This window comes from Pleurodeles waltl, chromosome 6 (assembly GCF_031143425.1).
Source record: "Pleurodeles waltl isolate 20211129_DDA chromosome 6, aPleWal1.hap1.20221129, whole genome shotgun sequence".
Taxonomy (NCBI): domain Eukaryota; kingdom Metazoa; phylum Chordata; class Amphibia; order Caudata; family Salamandridae; genus Pleurodeles; species Pleurodeles waltl.
Window position 1 is genome coordinate 1,530,950,295 of NC_090445.1, and position 27,012 is coordinate 1,530,977,306.

Consider the following 27,012-nt stretch of genomic DNA (forward strand, 5'->3'; position numbering starts at 1 on the left):
ACATGTACCAATCAGCAACAGCACTGAGGAGTTACTCACAAGAATAACATAAATCCTTCCTCAGGTAAATGAATGAGGTGAGATTCCCTTTGCGAACCACGACATAGCCCCTATTTCTTTAGCTGCAATATTCAAAACCAAGCGTTGGCAAAGCAAATAGGTTGTGCCTATGCAAGATCAAGTGGCTTTGTTAGTGTTTTCTAAGCATGTTGTAGAACTATTGTATGAAAGGATTATTATAATACGTGACAATGTACTATATAATATAGAATAGAATATGATTGTATTATAATTTTCATATGTTATAGAACGGTATTGTATGGCCTGTCATTCTTCAGTATGGTACGGCTTGTCTTAGTATTGTACGATATGGAATGATATGATATGGTACATGCAGTCATGGATGGTACGGTACGGTACGACCTGTCACTGTATAGTATGGTATAGCCTGTCATTATTTAGCATGGTATGGTCAAGACCACTGCAATTACGCAGCAGGAGATGGCCAAATTGTATGGCAGGGTTGAGTAAATTATACGGCAAGAAAAGGCAAAATATGCCTTATCATGCTGCACATTTTGTGATAGTATTACTTCATTAACTTGCAATTTTTCCACTCATTAATACTGTCTGAGCATTGGTTGCAACTCATTAGTACTAGTTTAACACCCAAATATGGCAGAAAGAAACAGAAACATACATGCGAGTAAGCACGTGTCGCTGTGTTTTTTTCGTAACTTTTGAACCGTTTTTAGCTAGAAACACGCTTTTTTTGTTAAACTCTGCAGACTATGCAGTAGATGATGGATTATGGGGCAAATGCGGAAAATCAATAATTATGCAAAAAATGCCACACAATTTCATAATGCCAGTGGCACTTGGTATGGTAATTGTATACTATGGTATCATATGATATGGACTGTCATTGTATAGCATAGTATGGTGTGGCTTGTCATTATATGGTATGGTATGTTATTGTTTTATAAGGAATGGTATGGATGTCATGGTGTTGTATTGTATGGTATGGCTTGTCACTGCATATAACATAGTATACTGTGGCCTGTTTTCATGGTATGCCATTGTATAGTATAGTACAATGTACTATGGCGTATTCTGATTTGGCATGTCATTGTGCAGTATTGTATGGTCTGTCACTGTATTGTATGGTATGATATAGAATGGCCTGTCATTGTATCGTATGGTATGCCCTGTCATTGTATGATATGGTTTGGTATGGTACACTATGGCCTGTTATTGTATAGTTTAGTATGGCATGGTATGGAATGCCCTTGTATAGTATAGTGTGGTCTAACATAGTATGCTATAAAAATATGGGCTGTTACTGTATAGTATGGTATAGCTTGGTATGTCCCGTCATTATTAATACTGTGTTGTTTGATATGGCCTGTCGCTGTACAATATGGTATGCATTGTATGGTATGGTCTGTTGTCATATAGTATGGTTTGGTATGGTCTTTAATTGTACAGTATGGTATGATATAGCCTGTCATATGGTATGGTATTGTTGTATACTATGGAATAGTATCGCCTGTCATTGGATGGTGTAGTATGGTCTGTCATTTTATTGTATTGCATGTTATGGCCTGTCATTGTATTATATGGTATGTTAAGGTATTGCCTGCCATTGGATAGTAAGTTATGGTAAGGCATGATCTATCATTGTATAGGATTGGTATGGTATGGTATTGTATGGCCTGTCATTGGATGGTATGGTATGTCATGGTTTGAAATGATATGCCCTGTTATTTTATAGCATGATATGGTATGGTATGGCTTGTCATTGAATAGTGTGGTATAGTATAGTATAGTATGACCTGTCATTATATATAATTGCATGGTATGACTTGTCAACATATAGAATGGTATGATGTGGCCTGTCAATATATAGTATGGTATGATATGGTATGCCATAATATAGCATGGTGTGGTAATCTTTGTGACAATGAACAATACAAGTGGCCAAACAAGCAAAAAAGTGCTTTACAATATAATGTTATTTTCATGCTAAAATGATCTATCCAACCCGTAATTGTGCAAACATAAACCAATTTAAAATACACCCTGTTTTTGCCAAAACCATTGTAATCATGCCCAAGAAATACGTACCAAAACACTTTGTTACCAATTAAACAGGTGATTACTTAATAGCGATAACGTGAAGCCATTCATGTATTTTAAAATCTTTGTTAAAAGTGAAATGAACCACCCGTGGCATGCTGTTTTTATGCGGCACTAGATAGTAGACGAGGAGAGGATAAAAAGTAAAATGGTACAAACACAGGAAACAAGCAGTGAAAGTAACAGCACAGAGCAAAACCAGGAACATAACAACCTAAAAACCCATACATTTCTACAGAGCACTGCACACAGAAGAATCAAATAGGCAGAGACGGAAATTTTGAGCAGCAGGACACTCCCAAAAAGGAAGAATTACTTGAGCCACACTCCAGAGATGGGGGAAACACATTAACAGAAAGTTAAGCGAAAGTGAAGTCAGCATGTGCTGACCAAACAGGTTCCACCAAATAAGACTGACAATGAAGCCACTGAATGGTAAGCAACAGGTGGTCTTTAGTCCCTTGTATGTAAACAAAATGCCTCAGAACACAGAGACATATGCTGTCTCAAGCGAGACCTATAAATGGCATGAGGCGAAGCGACATTGGGGGTCACCGTTTTCCATATGAGTCACAAGGATTCAGCATGTGGACATTGAGATGACAAATCCATTTCAGACTCATTACATTATAATGAGCATATTGCACCTTGGTGCTTTGTGAGTGCAAACATATATTGTACACCAAGCCTCTGGTTCTGAGGTGTTTATGAAAGAGAAGGTTCCTGAGCACAGAGTGCAAGAGGAATGGTAATCCACTGTTTGGCAAGGAGGTGAGAAGAAAGCCATTTTACCAAGGCAAGCATATGAATATTTCAGTAAAGAAAGAAATCGTGGCACGAGAGTCAGAGAAACAAAAAGGAAAATAAGTTTAAAAGGGATTCCAAAAGATGGCACGAGGCTTCATGAAGTTATGCTTAGTCACTGGAAGCCAAGGGTGCTTCATAAAATGTCTCGAGATGTCTGAGCTCGGGGAGTAAGGTTGAGTCACAGTATAAAAACCAGAATAATGGTTGGGTAAACAATGTTTGGGAAGCCAACGGGACTAACTCAATATTGTTTGGGGATAATGAGTACATCTGTATATGTGTTGATCTTGATACTACTGGTGGCCATCTGAGATCAGACACTCTTTGAACTGAGTACTAGTCTCTTCGGGTTCGCTAATAAGCGAGATAATAATTTGAGTATTGCTGGCATAAGCAAAGAAGGAAAATCCAAAGGGACAGAGGGGAAATACAAGCAAAGTACCACAAATTAAAAAAAATATCAGTTAAAGAGGAGTCATGTGCGGCAGAAAAGGGAAGAATAAAAAAAAATGAATGGGAAAGGGGTTGGAGTGAGGCACTGCCTGGGACAGGCCTAACAGAAAGTCATCTCATGGAGTATGGAGAAAATAATGGAATGATGGATGGTGTTGAATGCAGGCGAGAAATCCAGTAGGATTAAGACCATGACACCAGTAGAGTCCAAAAGTAGAAGAGCACCATTACGGCATGGTTAGCCCCCAATTTTTTCCTGATATTTGATGTAATTGCGACTGAAAGTGCACTGGATTCCTTCTAACCAGGTCCCCAGTGCAAGATCTCTTGCCTCAAAACTGCACAGTCGGTTCCCCAATTGGCAAAACCTTTAGCACCCTCGGTAAGACCCTAGTAAATGGTACCCCTGGTACCTAGGGCCTAGGGTACTAAAGAGGGTCCCTAAGGACTGCCGCACGAATTGTGCCACTCTAAGGGACCCCTCACCAAGCACATGACAGGCTGCATGTTTTGGTGCAGCGCAAAGTGGAAACATGACATGGCACACAGCCTTTTTGCCGTGTCCCCTAACACTGCACGCAATATATGTAAGTCACCCCTCTAGTAAGCCTTACAGCCCTAAGGCAGAGTACATTATACTACACGTGAGGGCATATCAAGTAGATATGCCCCTGCTATGTCTTTGTTGTTTCTCAGACATAGTAAGTGACCAGGGAAGCCATTTTAAACACATGTGCTAGACACTGGTCAATATGAGTTTCCCAGCTACATGATGGTTTCACTGAAGATAGAGATGTTTGGTATCAAACATATCGCATTGGTGAATTCACACTGATGTAAGTGTTGGATTTACCAATACATCCACCCAGAGGGCACCTTAGAGGTGTCCCCTGAAAACCTACCAACTACTAGTGTGTTAACTGACTGGTCCTGACCAGTTTAGCCACCCTAGCCACATTTCTGACCCGCCCCCCCCCCAAGATTAGAGCCAGCGCTTTCAGAGGCCAGAGATAAAAGCCTGCACTGGTTGGGGGTTTTTGACACCTCCTCCAACCAATATAGACATTCGTGGGCGGGAAGCTTCAAAAGCCTGGCCACTTTGTAATGCAACACAGTTGTCTCCAAACGGAGGGTGATGACCAACCCCCATGACCTAACTCCACTTCATGGCTGCGAGACAGGTGGGAAAATTAGACAGATTAGGAGGTGTGCCCACTTCATGCAAGTCCAACCCCTAGGAGGACAAAATGAAGTGGACAACACTTTTTAAATTCCTCCATCTTGGTTTGGATGGGATTAGGTGAGTTATATCACAGAAAGGGTAATAGAAAGTGTGTATTTTATTAAAGAAGAAAGCAAGCATGGCATGAGGGTCAAAAAGAACAAAAAGGAAAATAATTTTAAAAGTAATTCCGAAATAAGGCATGAGGCTCGTCCCAGGGCATGAAACGTAATGCAATGTGGCTTCATGAAGGTATGCAACCCATTGGCTGCCACCTGACACTCCCTATAACGCCCCTAAATTGAATATTTTGGTGGCACCCGAACCCCAGAACTCAGATCCTGATGAACTAAGAAGACCAAGGACAAAGAAGAGTCACACCCACAGAAAAGGAAAAAAGAAGCAGATGACCTGGTACCAACCACGCCGGTCTGTCTGCAACCCTCTACGGACTCTGCACCAAAAGATGGCTCGTCCTGCAGCTAAGCCTCCAGAAACCCAGGAGGACCACCCGGCTTCGACAAAGACTCAAGGCTCCTGTGAGCAGTGGATCTGCTTCCCAATTAACTCCAAAGAGAAGACTCTGCAGCCCCCGGATTCGCAAAGACCTGACACCTGAAGTCACCATTGCACCCGCTGTCCCTGACCCGAGGTGAAGCACACCACTGGTGCCAACAAGGTTCCCCAGCTGTTTGAGTCCATTGTGGTTTCACCCCTACTGGACTCCCCAGAGTTGCCTGCAGCCTCTGCACACAGGCCCCCTCTCCCGCAGCCTCTGAGGTGAGAGAAACCCGACACCTCTAGCAACTATTGCACCTGTCACCTGCAGCCTGAGCTGAAGTAGGCCCCTGATGTCGACGACATCCGCTAGCTCTCCTGAGCTCAAGTCCACTGTGGTTGCACTCTTCCTGGACTTCATAATGATGCCTGCTGCCTCAGACCACAGGACCCCCCCAACAGCAAGTGTTCCTGGACAAAGAAACCTGACGCCAAAGGACATGGCTGCACCTGTCACCTCTAGGCCCTGGTGAAGAGGACCAAAGCTGCACCTATGTCCCGAGCATCCCACGTTTGCAACCTACCTTTTGGCTGTCCCCAACTAGTCCCTAAGCCAGAGCCTGCAGCCTAAATCCATGGAGGCCAAATCCCATTGAAATACGTTGGGCATCTGATGCCGTACTACACCTGTGCAAGCGTCAGGAACACATCAACAGGTCACTCTGGGCAGCACTGGTTGGATGCTGCAGGTCCTATATAAGCACCATCCGGGTGCGTTGATGTCAGTTCTTTTCACAACTTTCTAAGCCAGAAGCGGAGAGACATGAAGGACACTCATACTGATGCACCAGAACTAGGGCCATAAAAGGGAAGCCCTTATCCCTAGAAATCAGTTCACAGAGCAAGGAGGATGGGTGGGTCGGTAAGGAATCTGCAACTAGAATAGGTCTCTACCAGATAATTAATTATTGAAGGTAAGTAACTTGTTCATCTGATAGAGACTTTTAATTGCTGAATCCTTACCTTAGAATAGATACCCAAGCAATACCATCCCCAGAGATGGGTCTGTGAACCAAGATCACACTAGGTAGTCCTGCAGGACCAAACAGGCAAAGCACCCATTCCTGCAGACCTGACGGGCCAGGCAGCAGTGTTTGGTGAATGTATGTAAAGATGCCCAAGTTGCTGCCTGACAGATGGCCAGGACTGGAACTTTGCGTGCTAACACAGTGGTTGCAGTTGTCGTTCTGGTAGAAAGAGCGCACAAGCCCTCACGGGGTTGCTTCTTAGTCAATGAGTAGCTCATTTTAATGCAGTGAACAACCCATCTAGAGATGATTCTCTTCTGCACTGCCCGACCTTTCTTTGCACCCACATAGCCAACAAAAAGTTGATCACTCACCCAGAACTCTTCCGTACGATGAAGATAGAATGCCAACACTCTTTTTGGGCCCAGGCAGTGCAGCCTTTCCTCTTCCTTGGAAGGATGTGGGGGTGCATAAAAAGTAGGCAAGGTGATGGATTGACCTACATGGAAGGGAATAACCACTTTCGGAAGAAAGGAGGCCTGTGTGCGAAGCACCACTTTGTCAGGGTAGATGGTAAGGTAGGGCAGCTTAGATGACAAAGCATGTAGCTCGCTCACCATACAGGCAGAGGTAATGGCCAGAAGGAAGGCCCTCTTGAGTATCAGAAGCCTGATAGGACAGATCCTACTGGAAGTGATGCAAAAGGAGCACACACAAGGAAAGTAAGAACCAGATTCAGGTCCTACTGGGGCATTATAAAAGGAGAAGGAGGAAACATATGAGTAAGACCTTTAAGGAACCTACTAACAATAGGAGACTTAAATAAAGAGGGTTGATTAGGAAATCTCAGGAAGGCTGAGATGGCAGACAAATAACCCTTAAGGGTGCCCAGACCAGAGCCCTGCTGGGCAACAGAAAGTATAAACAAAGGACCTCTGAAAGAGGGACAGAGAAGAGGTCACAACTGATTTATCTGTGCACCATGCCACAAATTTGTTCCATCTACAGGCTTATACCTTTTGGTGGTGGGACGTCTGGCTGTCAAAATAACATCACAGACGTCGGGCGGAAGTTCGAAAGCTGTCAACAGCCACTGCTAAATATCCATGCAAAAAGGTGGAGACTGGAGAGGTTCGGGTGGAGAAAGCTCCCTCTGCTGCTGCAACAGAAGGTCCTCCCGAAGGGGCAGTCTGATCGGAGGATGAATAGCCATGCTCAATAGCTCGGAATATCAGACTCTTTGTGCCCAGTCTGAAGCCACAAGGATTACGTGTGCCCGGTCATTCTTGATCTTCTTGAGCACTCTGGGCAGAAGTGGTATGGGCGGTAAGGCATACAAGAGGCCTGAGCTCTACTCGAGATGAAAAGCGTCGCCGAGCGAGTGCCACCTTGGAAACTCCAACGTACAAAACTGCTGACATTGCATGTTCTCTATCGGGGCGAACAGATCTAACTAAGGCACTCCCCACTGCTGTAAGAAGCCTTGTGCCTCCTCCGGATGGAGACGCCATTTGTGATCACCCAGGCACTGTCGGCGGAGCTTGTCGGCTCTGGCATTCAGAGAGCCTGCTAGATGTTGAACCACCAGCGATATGCCCTGCTGTTCCAGCCATGTCCAGATGCGCAGATCCTCCTGACAAAGTGTCCAAGACCCCACCCCGCCATGCTTGTAGCTGTACTACATGATGGTGGCATTGTCTATGAACACCTGCACCTCTTTCCCTTTGAGAGTAGGAAGGAATGCTTTGAGTGCCAGTCTGATAGCCTGGAGGTCCAAGAGATTGATGTGGAGCCCAGACTCCGCTGGAGACCTGAAGCCTCTAATCTCCACCTCTCCCATGTGGCCGCCCCATCTCAGGAGTGACGCATCTGTCCCTACTGTCAGATGTGGTTGGGGAAGGGATCTGCCTCTGATCCAATTGCGGTTCGTCATCCACCACTGCAGAACTTGCATAGTTCCCTCAAAGATCTGGACCAAATCTGAGAGATTCCCATGATGCTGTGCCCACATATGCCATCTGGCTTGACACACCATGAGGCCCAGCACCCTCCCAGTCATTCTCTCCGAAATCCAGAATACTCAAACATTGGTATCATAGCCCGGATATCCTGGACTCGCCACTCTAGAGGATAGGCACTGTGTCCAGAACAGCTCTGATGAAAGGGAATATCTGAGAGGGGCTCAGGTGTGACTTTGGCATGTCTATAATGAACCGCAGTGAATGCAGGAGGTCTGCCGTAGTCTGGAAGTGGAAGACGACAGCCTGGGGCGAGCCCACCATCAATAGCCAGTCTTCGAGTTAGGGGTAGACTGAGACCCCTGACCTGGGCATCTGAGCTGCGAACACCCCCATCACCTTGGTGAACACCCGAGGGGCACTGGTATGGCCAAAGGGGAACATGGTGAACTGAAAGTGCTTGTGGCCTATCGTGAACCGCAAGTAGCGCCTTTGGGCAGGCAGGACGGGAATGTGGAAATAAGCATCCTGCAAGTCCAATGCCACCATCCAGTCTCCTGGGTCCAGAGCAGTTAACACATCAGCCAAAGTGAGCATCTTGAACTTCTCCTTTCTGAGCAAGAGACTGAGGGACCGGAGGTCTAGGATAGGGCAGAGGCCCTTGTCCTTTTTTGGGTACCAGAATGAAGCAGGAATAGCAACCATGACCTACTTCTGGCACAGGGACCCACTCAATGGCACCTTTGGCAAAGAGAGCTGAAACTTCCTCGCAGAGAAGTGCCAGACGATCCTCCATCATGCGATCGTAGGATAGTGGCTTGGCAGAGGGGTTGCCTCAAAGGGGAGGGAGTAGACCCTTTGGAAGCTTTGCAAAACCTACCTGTCTTAAGTGATGGTTTGGCAGTGGGGCAAGTGATGGTGGATCCTGCCTTGAACCGCTCCCTGATGGGATTGTATCAGACTAGGAAGGTTTGGAGGCTGCTGTAAAAAGGAGGCTGGATACGACTTCCTCAGTCATGCAGAGGCTGGGCAGCATGCACAGCACAGTGGCTAGAAGGGAACGGATGTGGCTGGGTGCCCATTCTGTAGCCACGAAAGGGGAGAAGGGCAGCCGTGAGGCCTAGGGACCAGGTCATACTCCGAGACTCCTTAAAGCGCTCTCAAGCACCAAGTCTGCTTTGTCTCCCAAGGGACAGGTGCCATCAAGGGGCATGTCCATAAGAGTGGATTGGACATCCCCTAAAAAGGCAGATGTTCTCAACCAAGTGTGGTGCCTCAAGGCCACCATCGACACAACTGATCTCCCTAGTGAGTTGATTGTATCCAACCCACAACGTATTGTGAACTGCTTCTTGCTAGTCAGCAACAGCTTGAGTGAGAATGGCCCGGGTCTCCTCCGGGAACTATGGCAGCACCTGCGCAACCGTGTTCCATAGAGGTACGGACATCACCTGATGACAGGAGTCGCACGGCTTTAAGCTGGTCTTCCATGACAACATATCAATACACCACAAGACAAAAAACTGCAACAAAAAAATCAGAAATCCAGTCAAAAAGCAACTGTAGAGCTTGTTCTTCTCTAAATCTGCACGTAGGGTGGCGTGGAAAGAAAGGAACTGACATCAGCGCACCGGGGTAGCGCCTATATAGGACCCGCAGCGTCATATCCAGTGACCACAACACCATTAACGAACGTGGTGTTGACCGACGCCACCTGATGGCGTGCAGAGGTACTGCTTGAAAATCTCTGGATCCAGACTGACGCTTGGGGAAATTCTGAGGTAAGGAATCAGCAACTAGAAGACTCTTTCAGATATGCTTGTTTGCTGAATGTGTTTTCCTTCCATAGGTTCACATTGAAGAACTCTGAAATTGCACTAAGTGTCGATTTTTGCAAGTGAAAAGAATTCATGCTTAAAAACGTACTTACCTTATAACAAAGTTATTGGGTTTAAAATATATATAAAAAGAAGTGATATTTTTCTAAATTGGTCTATGATTTATTCTTTGAGTGTGTGTTGCATGTATTGCCTCTGTGAGTACAACAAATGCTTAGCACTGCTCTCTGATAAGCATAACTGAATGCCCACACTACCATTAAATAGAGCATTGGGCCTATATACTTTTGCCTCTGCAAACTAACTGTGGTTCCACTGGACTCTCTGCACGGTGTACTTCTTTTTTAGTGCACCATATAGAGAGCCCACTACTTCCTACATTAGTGGAACAGCAGTGGGGTCTGCAATTTTGCATTTGCTGATATTACTTGGTCAATAGCTAAATCCAGAAATTGCCTTTAGATAAATTGCAATTTTGAATTGGGTATTTTTTCTCAAATTCTTTAAATGTAACTGTTAGGGCCCTGGTGAGGTCTCTGTAGCTTAGCAGTTTAAAAATCTTTAAAATTTACTTTAGTTGGGACTGTAAAATCTGTGTTCGGATTTTTGTCTAACTCAAAAAGGTCCCAACTTTAGTACAATAATGAGTGCCTCAGAGGGTATGGATAAAGAGCTTGACTTTACCGCTTACCTCCAGCTTTCTCATAAGCAGTTGAGAACCAACTGCAAAGGGTACACAATTAAAACAGGCTCAAACCCTACCACTTTAAAGCTCCAGAAGCTACTGGCAGAGTATGAGCAGGCTCATCCTACTGATGGGCCACTGACCCTGTGGATCAGGGCAGCTCAAGTGAGGCGGAGGATCTGGTCCCTCCACCACTTGAAAGGGAGCAACCTGCACCCCACAGACAATCCCAGGTGCCTAGAGTACCTCCCTCTAGTGAGGATGGCTCTGGTCCTTCAAGTTCCGGAGAAGAACTCCCTGAAGATGAGATTATTTTAGAGAGATTAGCTTGAAGAATTGCCTGGAGGACAGGATACTTGGCATAGAAAGGAAAAGTGCAGAGATGTGCTAAGCATCCATGAATGGTGGCAGCAACTTTATACATAGGGACAGAGTAGTGATCTCTGACCCTAAAATCAGCAAAGGGATTGTCCACAAGTATGAGGATGCTGATGATATCACCAGGTTGTTCACAGCCTTTGAAAGGACCTGTATTTTCAGAGAGCTTAGCAAAAAGCACTGGGACTCTCTCCTTTGGGAAATGTTCACGGGAAAGTTCAGGGATGGAATCCTGACACGGAATTAGGCAGAAGCTAGGTCTGATGACTTCATGACGAACACCTGATTGAGGTCTTTGGACTCACTCCTGAAGAGTACAGAGTCAAGTTCAGGGAGACTCAAAAACCCCAGAGTCAGTCCTGGGTAGTTTTTGTAGACTTTTCATTAAAGGCATTATGTGGCTGGGTAAAAGATAACAATGTGCATGATTTGAGGGGCTTTATAATTTATTGAGGAAAGACCATATGTTGAGTAATTGTGTTCAATAGAAGTTATTTTGGTACCTAGTAGACCTAAGCCCACGTTCACCTCAAGAATCGGGGAAGAAGGCAGACCATTGGGTCAATACAGGGGTGACCAAGCTTCCACTGGTGGGGGAGACCACAAAGATGAGGCCACAAGTCCCTGCCCACCCCCAAGGGAAAGAGGGTAACCAGAACAAGGATAAAAGCAAAGAGTCTTCTAAAGGCCCCCAAAATCCTGCTCAGGAGGGTAGGCCCAGAGACTTCACAATCCAAGGGTAGGTACAAAGGGAAAAACTGGGGTTCCAAAAAGGTTTTGTACCATGACTGCAAGGCTCTTGGGCACTAAGTTCGAGACTCTACTTGTCCCCACTAAAAGAATGTCTCTAGTGCACCAGCAGGAAATGCAGTGGTACGTCACCAAATTGGATTCAGGTGGGACCTAACCATTCAGTGAGCCTACTGAGGCAACTCTAGTCTCAGAGCGTGGGGTAGATGTATCTGTCCTGGCCGTCTGGACCAGTAATCTGGAGAGATAGAGACAAAAGCCACATATTAATAGGATTCGGGTGGAAGCACTGAGAGACACCTGTGCCAGTGTCACTGTGGTGACTGAGCAACTGGTGTCCTCAGATCAATACTTGACTGGTGAGACATATGCAATCCTCAGTGCTGATAATCAGGCTAAGGTGCATCCATGTCAATGGTATCCTTGGAATGAGGAGGGAATACTGGCCCAGAGGAAGGTGGTGGTGTCTCCTGAAATCCCTGCACAATGTTGCTAGGCAATGTTCTGGAGTCCTCTGCATGTGCTGAGGTCAAAGGAAAGACCCATGAGGCTATGCTGGGTATGCCTGAATGGGGCTGTATCAAAACCAGAGCACAAAGAAAAGTCCAGGGTGAAAAAGTAGAGTTAGAGTCAGGAATAATTTCCCAACCTACCCGGAGAAAGAACAAGAAGTAAGGGAAACCAGCTTCCAAACAGATGTCAGATCAGTTCCCCTCTCCTCAGGGAGAAAGCCTGTCAGCCCCAGAAGGAACTGAGCCCCAAGAGCTTGGGTCGTACATGGCAGAGCTCTTGGGCACATGAGGGCCCTCTTGGTAAGATCTGTGCCGGGACCTGTTCCACTCTTGAAGGCCTGAGACAGCAAATGCATTTCCTGTCCGCCTAAATATAAATCCCATTATATTCTATGGGATTTATATTTCGGCTGACCATATACCCGTCCCCGTTGTGCCAGAGTAACCCGTCCACCGAGATCTAAATCAGGCCCATAATTGGTAAAACTGCTGTTTTCATCAGAACAACAGAGCAGTCTCGTTTTTTAGACTGTCCCTTCCAGTTGTAAAGTCTTGAAATAACTTGGGCTAAGATATTCGAAACTTGTAAAATGGGGAGGTGGTGAGATAGATACGAAGGGTCCCATTGTAGAAGAAGAGAAAATACAGATTTCACTTGGCTGTACAACAATCTGGTGGCACATTCAGTTGGTATGTTCTAGTTTATACACTTAGGCAGTGCTCTACCAAAGAACCTCACAACTAGCTCACTTGCTGTTAGTGTAAATCAGGGCCTCTGTGAATAGCTCTGCCAAACCGCCTCAATTCTGCCCAATGTGATGCATGATGGCCTGGGCACAACTCTTCATAGAACCCCAGTACCCTGCCTGGCCTAATCTGAGACTTCTGTGGTACAGCACAGCTATTTTGATGTATCTCTACAACGACCAAATCACAAACGCTTCTACAGCAGTGGAGTTCCACTTACTTGACAATACCAGTTCAGTGCCGATCTATGTACTCCCAACTAGGTCAGTATCTGTATATGAGCGGCTTTGCAAATATGCCTCAATCTAGACTTAAGAAATGGCTTCTAAAACAACCATGGAGCCTCTCAAAGCGTTTCAAAACTTTACATTTATATCATCCCAACGCACAGCACAGCCTGTGGTTACAATTTTGGGGCCTAAAACCAGTTCTGCCAATGCATCTCAACTATGTCTTGAGGCTCCCTGATATTTAAACACTTGGACCCACATAGCTCCACCAACTCACAGTACTGAATCACAGAACCTACTGTAATCCTCACACCAGTGAAACCTCAAATGGCTCTCCAAAGGCACTTAAATAATTAGGTTTATTATTTCTGTCTTTCTACAGATGAGAATCCCCTAGCCCTGTGCCAGTGAACTTTATGGGTGCAAACTTCTCTTATTACAAAGAGGTCCCTCGTGGGTTCACCAATGCACCTCAGTCTTCAATTTGTTAACCAAAAGGACTTTAATATACAGTTTCATCAATATGTTCCCAGTTTTCCAAAATGGAATCCTTGCAGGTACCTTCCCAAGTCGGTGCTTTCTCATTTTCTCATTCTGATCTGTGACCCTGTGTGCAGGCCAAGTCCTGCTAGATCTCTGAATATGGCCTGTGTTGTGTTTTACACAAGTTCGGGAGACCTTCATGATAATTGTAAAATGTATTTGGTTAGTAATGCTAGCATTTGTTATTTAAACACACTCAATCATTTCAGGTACTTAGGCCTATCATTTTACCTCCAGAGTTGTGAGGAGTTCTCTGCAGTTGTGAACGTACTAATAAAATGGAGTTTGTGAATAGCAAAGAAACAGCAAACCTACACAAAGTGTAAATATACCTGTGTGAATCAGGCTCTGTGTAACCAGATACCAGGTCTCAAATCCCAGCTTCCGCACTAGGTGAAACTTAGGGCCAGATTTACCAGTCTGTCACACTGCACAGTGCATCAGCTGCAAATGCTGCACTGAGCTGCGTGAGAAGGAGAGGGTCATATTTACAAAAATATTGCACTCTCCTCCCCTCTCTCTAATGCCAGTGCAGAAATCTGCTGCTGTGCCCCACTCACACACCTTTGCACCATAGTGCGAGGTTGTCTACATGAGTCTAGCGAAGGTTTTGTACTGGAAGGATACCCCTCTAGCACAAAATACGATGCCGAGACTAACTTTAAACCTTTTCCCACTTTGTGTGTTTGCTGTACAGTCCAGCACACATGCAAAATCAGAAAATAAAAGACAACAAAAGCAGTTCCCCTTCATAATGCCTACCTGAAATGGGCGCTATTTTCTGATGCTAAACCTTGCCTGCTTTTCTTTAAATAAATAGTGCTTAGCGTCAAAAACCTTTGGTGGTTGCATTGGAAAGCCCATGCACCATCCATGGTATGCTCCCTTGGCGCTAAGTAATGCAAAACAGGGCTATGCGCTGCTTTGCACTACTTTTGAGTTAATTTCCAGCGCTAAACAAGTTTAGCACTGGGAAGTAAATTAGTGAAAAAAAGATTAAACATTGTTTTGTGTCACTTTTGTGCAAACACAGTGCCAAAACGTAGTAAACAGCCCCCTTTGCATCTGGGTAAACAAACTGATGTAAATGTAAATCAGTGTCTTTAATTTTAACATTTACAAGAACCTGCAAGTAAATCAGCCAGAGTTAGTTCTGTATAATTTTAATTCATATATAAATTATTTAAATCATTGACCTGTACACAAAAAATACAAAACAAGCATTCGTCAAACAAATACAGAAATGATTAAATATTTTATGTAATTCACGAAGAAATATAAAAAATAAAATTAAAATTGTCTTTTTAATGCAAAGATTTTCTATAGTCAATTGAGACCAGTCATTGTCCATACTGTTTTTTGTTTGATGCACTTGCACTGCTCCCACAATACAATCTGAGGGTACTGACTTATTTTTTAAACAAATTCAAATTCCTTTACACCTACAGACCATTTTGAAACTTTCAATTGTACATTTTACTTTTTATGCATATACATTTTATTAATCGATTAAAATTTAATTTTCTAAAAAGTCACATACCCCTTACATTGAGTTCACAGACCCCCAGGAGTCCCCAGACCACAGGTTAAGAACCACTGTAAACATAATCAGATTATCAACTCTCTTCAGCATTGGAATACCTGATGGGAGTGAATGGTCATTTCTAGGTAATAATATCAGAACTAACTACCTCAGGTGTACTCTGCTGACCTGCTCCAGGCACACCTAATAGCAGTGGCCAAGACTGCACCGTGCTGGTGTAATATCATACAGCGCAGGTCCAGTATTACTCAGCACTAGTACAGTATACCTAGGGTGACTAGATTTCGAGGAGCAAAAACCGGGACAGGTCAGACATAAAAGAAAGACTAAAGGCGTTACTCTCACTTTTATATATGGCCTATCCCGTTTTTTGTTTTTTTTGCGTATCTTTGTGAGAAAAAAAAATCTCTCTCTTTCTCTCCCCCCTCCCCCCCCCCCCCATGGTTGACCTCCCAAACAGATAAATTACTTTAATTACTTCATACTTTGTAGGCCCCTGTTAAAGGAGAGCATACCTTTAACTTATGCTTCCCTACATGATGTCTCAAAAACCGGGACATTTATTTACTAATCTGACCTTTGTCCCAAAAACCGTGACACTTATTTAAAATTAAGAGAAGCGTCTGGACACTGGGACAGTCCTCTAAAAACCGGGACTGTCCGGGGAAATCCGGGACATCTGGTCACCCTAAGTATACCCCGGGACACTGGCCCTGCCGCTAGCCCCCATTCCCAGACTCAACTTGGCCAGTACCTGCACTTCGTTTTTCTCATTTAAAGCACTCATTTAAACCATTGACAAAAGATTACACACAGATATCGGAAGTAAGTGCAGTTGACCGCCTGAACCATCTTACCAGTATCAACCCCTAAGACTTGCTGAATGCACAGGTATGGACATCAGGGTATCCAAAAACAGTGCTGTCTATGACCAATAAGGTAGGAAATAGCTGCGTTACAATCACAATTCTGGGACTGTCTTTGGTGGAAGAATTTGCGAAAATAATTCTAGTTCCTGAAGCAATACAGGCTGAGTAAATGCACCACGTGGTCGACCCCATGAAAAATAGATGTGGGTGGGAAGTTGTGGAATCGCCGACTCGCAGGATTCAAACTCGCTCTCTCACATGTATTCTGGAAGTGGATCAAAGTGGGGAGTATTTTTAATGGCTTCTCCCCTGCGCATGAGAAAACAATAGAGAAGAGTGAGTCAGCACTGTGCGGTGCCACGACCTCTGACTTTGGAGGCCAGGCCGACCCTGTGCAGCGGTAAGACACATCATGTACCTTACTGCAGTCTCTCAGCAGCCACGTTGCTTTCAATCGACACGCAGCATCGCTCCTCCCAAGGCCAAGAAGCCACCTAAAGTTGACTATAATGCGTGACTCCCAGGCCAGTGTAAAGATGAACAGTATTACAACAACGCACCACCGAACACGAAGAATAATAATAAACAAGCATTTGCACTGAGGTGGTCTCGCGTTTGCTAACTGGACTTATCTTGCCACATAAAATTGAAAATGAAAAGGAAAACAGTTGACATAAGCGAACCAATTCAAAGCGACACAGTCAGCGTGAGCGCAAAGGAGAGACGCAAAAGGAAAAAGAAGTTCGCTCGCAGTCAAACTTGTATGCAATCGTGCAATTATCCATGTAAGACGGTCGATGGCCAAGGAGTAACAAAACTGCCCCAAGGAGGGACAAACGTAAAGCATTTACCAATGATGATAAAGGATTTTTGAAAGGCAAGCCCATGAACAAGTGATAGTGATGGGCATGCAGTGGGAGTGATTAGAAGCCAACAACAGGTCAGAGCGCTTACACATGACCTAAAAAGGGACAGAAAGAAAAATAAAAGAGTTAGACATAGGAAAGTGACAAAGAAAGGGACTCCTCGCTACTGCTGCCCCACTGACGCAACAGAATGTTTCAGTCCCGGGAGTCAGCCACCTGCCTGGAGGGATGAGACAGCGCCCAGAAATAAAAGGGGAGAGGAGACTGTCATGATAAAGGTGGCACCAATTCAGAGAGATCAGCACCCCCCACCCCCCTTCCCCCCACCACCCTTCCTGCTCAGACAATGCGCCTGTTCGGTGACACATCATAGGGGGCGTTCACAGAGGCGCACTCCATCAGTAAATGTCCGCTTGAGCGCACGACTTGCCTTTTCTTAGCCAGGCCCAGTGACAGTGGTTTGAATGCCTGCGTGTGTGCATGTGAGGGAGACAACTTAAAGGGGTCATAACCTCTACGGTGTGATAATTAAAACTGACACCACCAGTAATTCAAGATCGTCCTACACATGAGCTGAAGGAATAGAACTGAATACAACTTCTTAACTTGGAAATTGTCACTTTGGGTCATCAAGCCAACGTTTCTGGTGACTCTGGGCTACAGCTTGGGTCACAAGGACACCCAAGAGCATTCCAAAGTCCGAACTGATTCCCTGGTTCCACGTTATTTCCTGTCTGCGAGCAGTTAGAGGCCTTAACAGACACACCTAGTGCCTCACAACATGCCCATCATAGGGAAACTTAGACTTAGCACGTCACTCGACTGCATGCCAAAATCTAGAGATATGAACGTTTTTGAAGACTTGCTGGTGCTTAGTGTGTATTAAGAGTTCTAAGCATGCTCTAATCGGATGAATGTCAGATTGGTTCTAGGAATTTATGCACAGTGATGGAGTGTTCAAGTTTCATGTTGTTTACATTAATACCAGCTTCTTGTCATATGTGGGGACACCGGAAGTGGGAGAGCTGCCTCCTACTATGTCTTAAGCAGGTATACACATCCCAACAAATAAACGCATTCCCAGCCGTGTGGACTGTCTTCATAAGAAGATTTCCTGACATCTGTTTGTAGAGTGAGAGAGGAAGGGAGGGACAATTGATGCCCACGTTTTTGAGCTAGAAGGGTTTGCTATGTCCAAGGCTGAAGTTGCTTGACCGGTAAAGCTGAGATTGTGTCCACTTAAGGATCAGGATTTTTCTGAGCAGAGGACAAAGCTTTTTTGGACACACTGGCCAAGTGGGTGTGCTTGGTGTGACACATTGATATCACTCACTGACTTTCAGTGTGGTTCCAGCAGTTGGGGTCTCTTGTGACTATGGTGGAACTGAACACATGTCATGAAATTGGCAGTAGTGGTTGCGGTATGGGTAGTGAGATTTGAAGAAAAGTTTAGGGGTCTGAAAGAATAACTCAGAGAGGGTTTTTCTGGTAGTGGAAGAAAGGCTCAGGACCCGCTTCGTAGGCATAGAGGGACTATCATTCTTTCTCGTGACACGAAATGCACACCACGTTAGACGGTTTGGGGGCAGCTGGTTGTGGAGACAGGTTCGAGTGGGAGGAGAGCAGTATAAATAAGTTTCATGTCTGGAGACAGTGATGGACTTAAGCTAAAAAGAGGTAGTGCATCAGCTCTGGTTCAGGTGCAGGGAGGCTGGCCTGGAGACTGCTAGGTCTAAAAAAATTCACGAAGGAATGGTGCAACGACAAACGAGGGCCACGAGGCCCAGAAAAGTTGGACAGTTATTAAGAGAAGTTATGGAAAATGGGAGGGAGAGTTGGAACCAAGTGAGGTGGGTTGATTAGGGAGGTTGCTGGGGTGTTATGGTTGATGGAAGGTATTCCTTTGATAAAAAGTTTACCAAGTTAGGGATATTCCAGACTGTATTTAAATGGATGTCCTAGGCTTGGTAAACCGCAGACCTGGGCTCATAATGTTTAAATGATCTGTATACTCAGACTCACATGTTTAAGCAATCGCCCTTGTACATAAACCTCAGAGTGACCCCCCCCATCTTATCTTCCATCTTTTGCATGCCTTCTCTTTCTAAGTATAGCCTTCTGTGTCACATGCCTGTTTGTCTTAATCTCTATTACTGTTTTTTTGAAAAAGTCTCTGACCTCACTTCATAGATAACAATCTCTTATTCTTTAAAAGCCCTATTCATGCAACCTAACAATACCTAATCTCACCAACCTATTTATCTCACCAAACGTTTGCATAAATCCAAATAGTCCCTGCAGATAATCAAAAGTAACTCCTATTAATGTAATCTACCTCAAAGAAACGAGTACACGGCTGGAATAGGATTTTTCCCTGACAGTACATGACTAATCATCATACCCAGCCATAATCACTGGACTAACCACTAACCTTGAGTTCCGAGAAGTGGTGTGCTACTTGTCATCAAGTGCATCAGTGCCTCACCAGCACTAAGTACTATATGACAAATTTGTTACCCTGTAAACATCTGTTCATTGCGTGTAGTCCTGTAGATTCACATGCTTACACTTGAATTCTACTGTGGGTCTTGGACGTTTAGAACTTGTCTTTCTTTGAAGAAGTCTTTCGAGTCACGAGGTATGGTGTGGCTCCTCCCATAGTTAGCAATGCACATGGGCACTAGTTCCATTGTTAGGTTGTTTTTCTCCCCCATTGACTTTGGATGTGTTTTGACATTGCTTCTTAAATCGACACGTCCAATGATGAATGATCATTGCCCCAGGGCTTCTTTCTTTTCATTCCCATCGCCGCATAGATTTCTGCTTCACTGGGTGTCTCATCCCTCTTCTCCTTCAATGTGCTCCAGATTGAAGACCTAGGTACTGACCCATGGGGTGCTCTGCCTCTGGAGACCTCTCAAATTTCTTACCAACTGGAGAGAAAGAAAAGGTGTGGAGAGGGAAGGAATGGATGCCAACAGTGCAGCAGAAAATGCCCCTGAGCCAATCTCTACAGCATCTGTGATCTCTGTCTCTTCCCAGAGCACTATGAAATCCATTGCACCTTTAGTTTGGAATTCAGGTCACCTGGAACTCCAAGGAAGCAGAATAAAATGTTTAGCCATAGTCTGTGAAATAGACCTGGAGGATGGGCACCCCATGAAACTTAAGTGAAGTGCAAAGTTCAGCTGACTCATCTGGACCTGGTGCTGATGCAGAGTAACTTTCCGAGTGGACAAACATTCCTGTGTGCACCTTTAAACAGCACCTTCTCCTTAGGAAGCTTATACACACCGAGAACCGAATCCAGTTCAATGCCAAGGAAGGTATGACTGGTGAGCAGGCACATGTCTTGCCTTGTGCAAATGGGACCCCAAACTTGCCAAGCAAACTCAAAAACGTCCCAAGGTCTCCCTTGCAATGGTAGCATGCTGAGGGAGGGAAGGGGCATTTTGGTGTTGGTAGGGCAAATACAGGAAACTAACCAGGTAGTGTAATACCCGGGGGGGATGATGCTTTCATAAATGCCCATTCCAGGAACCAGCTGAATTTCTCAAAGTGTGCAGAAGCAACATAGCATCCCATTGGCTTACATTTGTCAAAGTAGAATGAGTCTTCAAATTGGAAACCTAGCAGGTGGAAATAATCTAGGTGTATAGGCAAAAGCCTCAACATTGATTCAATGTCAGCTTTTGCCATGAGAGTGTCTCGGTCTAATTCCTGTAGCATGGTCATAGCCTAGTCCAGGGAGGGGCACTTCACAGAGAACAGGGCTTCATCAGTTGCATCACTCACTGAGTTCCTTCTAGGGGCTTAAGTGCATTAAGAAAAGTATGGGAACTGTGGTATGGCATGCATTGGTGGTGGGGTCAGTGAATGTAGAGGCGGGGTCAAAAGTGTGGCTAAAAAAACAAAAGATTCTGAAAGTTTTTTGGTCTTTCACCTTCAGGTAGCTACATTTAAAATAACTCAAAGCTTAAATGAAAAATACATTTTAAAAAAGTTAAGTTAATGAGTGGCAAGCACACTATTATACGTTATAAAACCTCTACTAGTTAATGCACTGCAGAGATCTCTGTCTATCCAGAAAGCCACAGAATAAAATCTTGGTTAGTGCAGTGGCGAATAGTGGCTTTTGCATTGTTCGTGCTACGAGGGCCCAGGCATTGACAGCACTGAGAATATGTAAGTCAGTTTGTTAAAATTGCATTACACATAATATAAGATATACTGCTACCAAATGTGCAAAAAGGTTTCAGATAAAATGGTGATTCTAAATTTAGATTTTAGTGATACCCAGACTGTATGTAATGATTTACTTTTATAAAAACGCTCTGAAAAGTACACACTTCACAGCTCAACTGCTAACTTCTTTGCACTACCACTGGAAAAGAATAAGGCCCAAATTTAAGAAAAATTATGCACAATTCCTTGTGCCATCCATGCGCTGTATTTAGAAAACGATGCACCACGCACTAAGGAAAGGTTAGTGTAAAACAAAATTGCGACACATCTAAAGAAAAATTATGTTAATGCTTCAAAAGTGGCATTAGCATGATTAGCGAAGTTTTTTACGCTAATAGTGCTAGTGCTATTTTTGCCTCAAAAGCATAAAAAAAAGCCTGCAACAATGCCAAACAAGCTACAAGGGCCCAAGATAGACAGTACAAGTCAGGAGAGACCCCATAGAGACCCCAATCAGCCCAAACTAAACCACAGGAGAAGGGGAAAAGGAAGAGGAAGTGTTGCTTCAGTGAGGAGGAGAATAACATCTTGGACAGAGAGGTAACGGAGCACCAACACCAGCTCTTTGTATCCGCCAAATTGCCAATAGGTAGGAAGGATGCCGAATGGCATTCAATTGTCAATAAAGTAAACAGTGTGGCAGAGGTGAAGAGGACTGTCACCGATTGTAGGAAGCGATGGCACAATTGCTAGCACAGAACCAAAGAAAAATTGGCCAGGAACTGAAAGGAAGCACTGTAGACTGGAGGTGGAAGTCCAGCACCCCAGGAGGACCTGGATGAGATGGTGGCTGCGGTCATCCCAGAGGAGCTGGTTACCGGAGTTTCAGGAAAGTACAGTGCAGATTTCCAAAACTTACCACAAATGCAGGGTAAGTTGCAGTGGGGGCAATCATAAAATAACAAATGGCAGAAGGGGGAGGCACATAGGACACATTGGATGCATTCAAAAGGGTTGCATGGGGACACAGTAATGGCCAAACACTTCTAATGCGCTCACACCTTCCCCACTATATGCACAGACCATTTCCCAACCCCCACATCAATCCCTTCACTGTTGCAACTTAACCACCTGCCCATGTGTAACACTCATTGGGCAACATGTATTACGCTTATTGCACAGGGTGGGCCAACAAGAACTGCGAGACGCCTCCATGCACCATTGGAAATGGACACAAAAGTGATCATACTCAACATATGGGGCATGTCTGTGATCAACATCTGTGCTGCTGTACAAGTAGCTTCCATGTAACCATGTAGCAAGGTTGCCTGTGTAGTGGGAATCGTTGATGTTGTGCCAAAGGGACACCTTCATGCATAACATCAGCTTCAAGTGGTCTCACTGCCTCACTAGGGGTCCATTTTTACAAGCCCTTACTGCAACATTAGAATCATATTGATTGATGCCAATATGGACTCAAGACGCTCATTCCCCTTGTGCTACATTAACAAAGTCACACAATGCATGCATAGGTCCACTTTGTACACCCTTGCACCACAATATGACTGTGCCAGATATGATGTATACAAGGAAATATTTCTTATGCAGGGAGGGAAGAACAAATGGGGCAGACATTCCATACAAATTGCACCTTTCTATCTGTTAACCTCATTTGTGAGGCCTGCCAAAGGCAGATGTGAAAGTGACTCAAGCATTGTAAGCAATGGACCTCCCTATACTTTGCTGCACTAGTGCCATCATTTATGGTGCCAATGCAGTAAAGCACCACTATAGTGACAAGAATCATGAGGCTACTCTGAAAATGTCCACAATGGTGACCAGTAATGTAAATAAGGTGCTCCCATGGTGCTGGTGGCTGGGGTAAGGGGGCTGCAAGGAAAATGGTGGTTTGGGATCACTGCACCAAATACACAGAAAGAATGCCCTATGTGTGATGCACAATGTAACACATAATGAACAACTACATTCTTTGGAAATACAAAATTGTCACACTTGCACTTCTCACTCCCACACCAGCCTTGAGTTCCTGAACTACACTCAACCAAATACAGATGTCCAATATTTATAAAGGCATCAGAAGCCTGGGTGGCTCACACATGTGTGGCACGGGAGGATCACAACTATACACATGGAATGCCTACTGCATGCATTGTAAGGTGTGAGAGGGGCACATGAGATTTAGGACAGGATAAGGTATGCAAGGGGCCTTACCTTGGCATGTTAATTATGAGCTACTAGTATCCACCGCTGGAGTGTAAGGTAAACAAATACGCATTGATAGAGCACTATGTCATCTGTGTCTGGATAATGCGGCATATATTTACCCATTTATGAAGAAAGAAGCCGTGCAACAACTCAGCTTGCTGTGCAGCATCATTTCAAATGTGCAGGGATGTGTAGTTGTCACAGACAGTCAATGCATCCCTCTATCAACATTGGTTATGGCAAAACATATGAAGGACAATACCAACTTTGGCACACAAACTGAATGGTGTAGGGGTGTCCCTCTTGCCATTCCTAATGCACATGTGCAGGTAGGTACACATCCTGCAAATTCAACTAACAGGAATGCTGTCTGTCACTTAAAATGATTGATGCTGATTGCAACATACATTGAAAGTAGTCCACGATAGGATTACAACAATGTCAGTCCTTAGTACTACAACTACAATGCCACCCCTGATGTGGTATCCCAACATGATGCATCCACACATCAACAATCCTCAAAATGTGTCAGGTCATCATGCCCTACACATGTGTGTCAGAGTGATGGAAGTGGGTGGGCTTTCCTCATGCATCCCCTAGCCACTTTGAGTCATGTGTTCAGCATCCTGCACTGCACAGCGTAATGATGAACCACCTCGTGTGTATGTGTGGAAACCGAAAGGTCTACCTTACAGGAAAACAATACTCCACCCAGAAATGCAGGCATCCTTGCAGCTCTGCAGCAAGGAAACCTGCGATGCACAGATGAGTGCTGTTCTGCAAGAAGGAAGAAATTCCTGTTTGCACACATACATGAGATGGTTGGATCTCACAATGGTTGGTGCGGGGTGCTGGACAAACCACGCAAAGTGGCTAGGAGAATGCATGTGGGCGGCTCACAACCTTCCATCACTCGAACAACACATGTAGGGTGGCAGAGGAATCAGTTACTTAATCAAATATCTTTAAAACCAAATGCAATTTATTCTGTACAGCTCCATTTTGTGGTGTGTGCATACATACCTAAAAACGCCCATGGCTTGCATATGTAATACAGTCAAATCAATGAAAGGGGTACATATGCAGCAGACCATGATAAGTCAATCAAGGTGGGGGTAACACACTGGGAAATGTGGACTGGCAGATTGTGCCAAAGGTGACTCCAATAGAAATGATGTTCAAGTGGCACAGTGTGCCAATAGGGGTCCATAAATGTGTGCCTCAATGTGTGGGTCAGTACCATGTCACAAAGCCCCACTAGCAAGTAAATGATGACTCTATGTCATCAGCCACTACAGTCCAAGATTAACCTTTCCCTATCCAATTGCAGAGGATGAAGCCTTACCGCCTGCGGAGCTGCCTGTCCTGGATTTTTCAGATGATCTGGATGACCAGCTGACGACCAGCAATGCTGACATTCTGCTGGGTTCCTTCCAGACACCATCTCCAGTCACATGGAGGATGCACAGCATTGCGGGGTCTACACATGAACCACCCAACAACCAGCACACAGACCTGACCAGTCCAGCCACAGTCCTGGACTCTGAGGACCCAAACATCACCTTTCAGAAGACAGTGGTAGGAGTCCAGCGGGAGCTGGCACAGCAGGTGTGGGTGGGGATGGAGACTATGTGGGCAGCCTAGAGGGAGTGCAGAGGTGCCTCAGTCCAAATAAGGACAACTCTTTTGCCATCAGAGGCACCCACTCTCTGCTACGTGGACTCCAGCATTACCTGGCCAGCATAGCTGCTGTCCTGATGCAGAGGCTGGACAATTGCCCTCCCAAAGTGGCAGCAGCATGATTGACAACAGGCTGAGGGCTATCCAAAATGTCCTGGAGTCCATGCAGCGGAATGGCCTCCCTCATTGATGTAGCTGCTGTGTTGTGAAACCAGCAGTTTCTCCTTGCTGCAGTGATACCTTACGCTTTCCCACAAATGGCGGCTGCCAGGACCTTTGATTTCACATCTTTATCCCCTGATTTGTGTATGCCCCCCTCAACTTCATCAACAGCACAACCCATGGCACAGGAGGCACCACACACATCAGAGGATGAAGATGTGGAAGGAACAACATTCACCAGAAAACCCACAGGATAGCTACAGTCTGGGCTACATTGACAGTATCTCTTTAGTTCTGTGCTTAAGATCATGCCAGTGTACTGACAGCTGCCAATGTGCCCCCTTCACTTTACCACAGTTGACTCATCATGCCTGGACTGCCTTAGTCTCAATTCCTACCTATTGTCAATTTGGACACCTCCTCATTGATACTCACCTCTCCTACTCGGGTCTCATGAGATGTCCCTCACCCTAGCTTGGGATCTCTCATGGGGTCAGTGAACTGTACACTGTACATTGTTTGAAACAAAACTTGCACATGTAATAAATTACCATAATCACATATGTTCTTCTTTTTTCAGTGATCCATCAACTGTTTCAAATGTATGCATTGTGTGAAGCTAGGACAATGACTACAGAAAAAAGTACATGTATGGCACTCTGTCAGACACAAAGCCACACACATAGACCCAAACATAATTAAGGTGACTGATAGCATTGTGGACTACAACAAACTTTCTGAGTCTTCCAGGCATGTATAAAACAGGTACCATGCAAGTTCACATATGGCATGTGTGGTTCAAAACACAAGTGTCTGGAAGTATCCTTGATGATTGTACCAGTACAACATTGATGTGATCAACAAAACAGGCATATGTAAGACTGTGAGGGGCAGCAGTTAGTGTGTCAGTATCCATTCCCCAAATGAAGTAGAGTAGAATGTTCAAAACTTTCCAACAATTAATTTTACATAATTTACCACAAACAATAGATGTTGCCAGATTACCTGTCTTAGAATTTGTATCCACGCGCAGTGTCAGGAACTGCACTGGCTAGTGTACTGAGTAGCTGATGTCATAACACTGCCAATCAGATAGGTCCTTGATCATAGGGATACACTCAGTTACACATGTAAATCAATACTGAATGCACATCCAAAGGCATTTGTCTAAATTGACAACTGCAGACATGATAACACCCAGACGGTCAAACATCACGGACACCATATTGTAGGAAACTAACAAGATTTATTAATACTACTAATCACTAACTAACAAAAAGCCCAAACTACACACTAACCTCCACTAACCTAACCTATACTAACTAATCTTAACTTATCCCTATAGCTAACTATCCTTACCTAACTTATTTTGTACGTGTAATGCCACACAGTAAACATTGGCCCCCTTCAGGCCCATTAAGAGGCAATAGACCAGAAGGACAGTATAAACTAAAGCTAAATATAGGCTACCTAAACCTATTGCTTAAACAAATATATATTTTTCTTTTTTTTTTTAACATATACCCCTATACATAACCCCCAACCCCCCCCCCCAAATATATTCCTAAATCTCACCCCCTACTTATCCCAACTATGTCCTTAAACGAAGCTACTCTATGTTACCTTACCTATGCCTGCCCATCTAAAACCAACTAAACCTATTTACAATAAAAACTAGGGGAAGGGAAGGTAC

The 27,012-nt window shown here is 44.6% G+C and overlaps 1 long non-coding RNA gene across 1 annotated transcript in view; it reads left to right on the forward strand.

The window, feature by feature from the left end:
* LOC138302158 (uncharacterized) overlaps positions 1–25,843 on the forward strand; it is a 260,353-nt gene extending 234,510 nt beyond the window's left edge. The window contains exon 3 of the long non-coding RNA XR_011205314.1: positions 24,808–25,843. This is a non-coding gene — a long non-coding RNA (uncharacterized lncRNA). The remainder of the gene's footprint in view (positions 1–24,807) is intronic.
* Positions 25,844–27,012: the final 1,169 nt, after the last annotated feature.